Raw genomic sequence first — 5,111 nt, forward strand, 5'->3', positions numbered from 1 at the left:
AAGAACTTTAAAAAAAGGACTGTCTGTTGTTCTTGAGGAATGAGGAGCTGATTCTTCTGCCTACTGCAGCTGGAACTCTCTCAGCCTTCTTTGCTCTGTTCTGTTTATCCCTTGAAAACAGCCAAGCATGGAGCCTCTTGGACCTTCCCTGGTTTTGATCCTGGCAACTAAAAGAACATCACAGGGTCAATGGGGACTTGCAAGTTTGCCAACCCAAATGAGAACGCAGCTGAAATACTAGGATGCTGCCATAAAACCTGCCTCAGTCCGCAGAGCTCTCGTTGCTGGAAGCCGGTGGCTGGGACCCAGTACTTTGCTGAGAAGGTACCACACTGCCCATTCGAACCTCTCACTGCCCATCTGAGTGACTAAGCGTAGTAACACTGAGCTTGCCCAAACATAGGTGGCGCAACAGTTTAACTAATCATTAAACTGTTAATTGTAAGACTGTAGCTCCATAGCTCTCCTTCCACCAAGTGTCTGCGTAGGCGCAGCTATGCTGATTTAGGAAGAGTAATGAAGAGCTGGGGTGTAAGGTCACCTCTAAACCCATGGCAGCTCCAATGAAAACAGCATCCAACTGCCCCAAAATGGGTGGTTCTGCCTGGCCAAGATCCTGTTTGAGCTGTACTTGCAGATGCAGGGTGAAATCAGTCTTACAGCCCTGCCAGAGCCCTCAAAACCTCTCATCCTTACAGCAATTAAGGGATTTTACTCTCATAATCACCCTCTGATAGGGAAAGCATGTGTTCTCATGTTACCAACTGTAAACAGATCTACAGGATTAATTAAGTGACTAGATTAAGGTCATGCAGGAAGCTGTGGTTGAACTGGAAATTTCAGTGCAGGCTTGCAAACCCTTGCCTGGCTCCCCATTCATTGACCAGCTGCCTGCCTGCAGGATCACAAGGCAGATTTGCATTTTCTGAAGTGCCCAGGCTGTTCCTGATGTTGGGGAATTGCATTACTGTCTCAAATTCCTGATTTCTATTATTTGATCTATTACATATCTCTGTGTCTTGCATTTGCCACTGTAAGAGACCATAAAAGATATAAAGAGATAATATTGTATCCCCAGACACTATGTGATGTGATTGTGGCAGCGGGAATACGAAAACTGTACTTAAGGCAGACTCATTTTAACACATTTGCCTTGCCAGTGTGACAGAGCCCTGGCACAGGCTGCCCAGAGGATGTAGTCTCCTCCTTGGAGACCTTCAAAACCCAATTGGATGTGGGCCTGGGCACTCTGCTCTTGGTGTCCCTGCTGGAGCTGGGGTTGAGCCAGGTGGACCCAGAGAACCCTTTCAGCCTCAGCCATTGTGTCAGTCTGCATGGAGTTTCACTCCTAAGTGAATTGCTAGAAAATTGGGTAGGAGCATGGCTGAATGAATAGGGAGATAACCACTGTTGTGTATCTTAGATTTTATTTCATTTCCTTTTGTAGATGTGTATTCTCATACCTGTGTGTCAGTGTTGAGTATTTTGCAATGCAGTTTTTTCCCGGTGTGTGTGCAGATCCTTCTGCTTTGATGGAGCGGCACCAGAGGCGTGTTTGCCTCACAGAGTTTATTTTGAGAGCGTCGCACCTGAACGAAGATGGGCACGCCACAAGCTCCCACTTGTTGCTTGGGCAGAAGGTGGAATCCTGGGGTGGGGCATGCCAGGAAAGTACGTGAAGCCTGATCACAGCTCATGAAGCTGACGTTTATCTGAAGGGCATTCATTCTGCAAACCCCACCTCTTCCCCTAAGAAAAAAGAGACATTTCCTTCAGAGTAATGCTCCATTCTTAAAATCACCCTCCGCATTTGGGAAAAGGATGAAATGGTCATAGGTGTGGACACATCAAATAAGCAGCTCCTAGTCAGTGAAGGCTCAGTACTACTGCTTCTGCTGGGCTGAGGGAGGGTGATGAGCCCACCATGCAGGCAGCCAGGAGCTCCTGAGTCCTTTTTGCCCTGCCCCAGTCTGTGCAGGAGGAGCGTGGATGGACCAACAGGTTTGCTGTTGTTCTGTTAGTAGCAGTTGGCATTCCTGTCAGCCTATGGTTTTATTTATGTGGTGGCTGTTCTGTTTTTTGGGAGAATTTTTAACTGAGGCATTTCACAAGGTGTTAAAATGATTCAGTAAAAAGCATGCAAAATGAATCCCAAGGGAAAAAACAAGTCCTATTTAAAACAAACTTTGCCAAAGTGAAAATGGTATTTCATGTAATAGCAGAGTACATAATAGAGAAAATTTGCTTTAAGGGTTGCCAAGGTTAAATTGTTTCTTGGAGCAGAGAAAGACTCACTAAGTAGAGGGGTGGACAGAGAAGATTTATGGGTAAGAGCAGAAAGAGCAATGGCTGTGAAATGAAGCTGTACAAAGAAAAAAAGGAGTAGGAAAGGAACTCAGATATAAGAAAGCAGGCTAACAGTAATGATGGAGAATAATATTACCATAAATATCTGCTATTATCATAGAATCATAGAATATCCCAAGTTGGAAGGAACCTATAAGGATCATCTAGTCCAACTCCTGGCTCCATGCAGGAGCACCCAAAATATCTCTGCATGTAGTTAAGGAAATTTGCTGAACCATTCTTGCCTTCCGTTTGCTTGTGCCCATCACGCCCATTAAGTCAGCTGGAGTGAATTATCATAGTGGCACAGAGTGATTAGTTCAAAGCTCCAGGTACAAGTACTTGCAGCAGCAAATGGCAAATCACACAGTGTTAATATTAGCACTGAACTTATTTGCCTTGTCTGCCAGTCAGGAAATGGAAACAATGGCACGCAGTTTTATGCAACCAACACAGCTTAATTGCCAATAACAAGTACTCACAGTGAACTGCTTAAGAACAATTGATGGATGCTGACTGGAAAACTGCATCACTTCAAGGCATGAAAACGTGCTTGGAAGTAGATACAGGATTGTTTTTTCCAAAGATAGAAAATCGAGGTGGCACTGGGTAAGCTGTTAGATACAAACATCTTCAACTAGCAGGAAGCAAGCATAAGAGAAGGGGGGAGGAATAAGGAACCAGAATCTGCAACACAGTCTGAAGAGAAATGATTGATAAAGGGGGAAAGAAGAGAATTAGGAAAACTGATAAGAAAACCGGCAGCAGAGTTTTGGTTGTGCTCTGTAACTTCAGAAATGCTCAGGAATTGAACAGCTTGTTGTTTGCCAGCATTAATGTTAGGCTGCAGTGTGCCCCTTCCTCCCTGATGGATGAACCTTCTGTGATGTTTACTTTTCTTTTCTAGCTCTGCCGCATCGCTGCATCATTTTCTCTGCCTCCGCAGACGATGGATAACCAAAGATAGTAACGCTTTCTTACGCAGTTCCTTGACAGCTGGTGGTAAATGACCTGTGTCCCTGCAGATGTATTTATGGTTCAGTTACTCTGTCATTTGTGTTTCACTGATCCCAACTCTTATTATCTCTCAGATGCATTTGTCTCCCAGGACTCCTGCGCTTGTCACCTGTGTAACAACTGTAGCTGCTCAGGGCTTCCCTCGTCCCTATAATTCACCATGACCTGAACTCGCACAGAGATCTTGTGCCTCTGTCTCTACCCTCGCTCCATTTCTTTCACTTCTGTGTATTTGGGGATTTCTAAGGCCATTTAAATGGTCCTCTTTTGTGATCTGCCTTGCAGCCCTCTTTGGCAGCCCTGCTTTGTAAGCAGTGAAGAGCAGTGCTGTTCCTGGGCTGATTTTTGGGTTGGTTCTGCACAAAACATACCAACACCTGGGAAGCGCAGACAAAGTGGTGCTGCTTGTTGGCGATGAGTGCATACCAGCAAGGCATGTGTGATACCTCCAGCTAGGGGCAGAAAAAAGGAGAACCACTTTGATGAAGTATTAAAAGATTTTGCAGATTCCACAGAAAATTCAGTACAGCCAAAATGAAAATACCTCTCTGGTATACAATGGCAGCATTGATGCTGTTTTACTTTAGGAGTGTATCGTAGGCACTTTGGATCACACCCCCGCCTTTCTTGGTCTTGTTCTTGACTATATAGGGAATTTGGTCAGCTAACTTTGGTCCTGAATCACAACCACAGCGGATGACTAACACTGCCCTAAACAGAGCTCTTCAGAGTAAACCCTCATCATTTCCCCCGGGCGCTCTGCGGCTGGCAGGCGTGCTGCCCACAGGCATGGTGTGGGTGACCTCGGCCATGCAGGTGGCTCTGACCCATCCCCCCTGCTGCAGGAGATGTCTGGGAGAGGAAGGCTCAAGGAAAGCAGATTACTGCTGCCTGAAGGTGATATGTGGGCATCCCCTCCACCCAGGAGCACCCCAGAGATCCTTCTCTAAGTTGCACATCCTGAACAAGAACCAGGGGCTGCTGCACGGACAGTGTGCTCAATGTGATCAGCTTGGCTGCTGCTGGTACTCAGGAGGAGATATTTGGGGAGGTACACCTGCTGGGAGCAGGCACAAAGCGAGATGCCTGCCTAACATGAGAATCTTTCCACCATGGGTGTCTCTGACCTGCTTCTGTGCCAGTGCTTTCCAGCAGCATGGTCACACCTTCCCATCTGCCTTTCACCTGGCTTTCCAGCTCTTTTGTGGCAAGGATGTAATTATTTAAATTGCTCTCTGTAGTTACTAGCAGGCTGTAAAACTAATAACTTGAAGCGGTGCCCTGGCCTAGATAATGTCCTGGATTCTGAAACAGTGAACTCCAACGAAGGTAAAATTGTAGCTGGTGTAGATGTGCTGCCAAATTTCTGGTGAACGACCAAAATGCCAGAAACGCTCTTAAAAGCTTCCTGACACTTGGGTCCATCCTCCTCTTTCTCCTCTTCCTTGTTTAGCAGCTGTGGCAATGCTGCAGCAATGTGGCTGGGCTGTGGGTGCTGTAGAGTGAAGGAGGACAGGCACAGGAGCGTAGCTCGTAGAGAACTTCAAAAAGCCCCATGCCTTGAACGTACAAACAGAGCAAGCTGTTGAACTGAAAATGAGCTCTGTGTAAGTTTGTTGAGAAAAGAACCCAAAAACTAGAAAGTCACAGGAGGGGCGGCCTGTTGAGGCTTTCCAGCTGCAGACTTCTGGGCACTCAGCCCAGCTCCTCCCACCAGTTCTGTGCTCCAGGCTCTGGCTTGGAGATCC

This window comes from Lagopus leucura, unplaced genomic scaffold, assembly GCF_019238085.1.
Source record: "Lagopus leucura isolate 7727_CA_CO unplaced genomic scaffold, USGS_WTPT01 Super-Scaffold_100001, whole genome shotgun sequence".
Taxonomy (NCBI): Eukaryota; Metazoa; Chordata; class Aves; order Galliformes; family Phasianidae; genus Lagopus; species Lagopus leucura.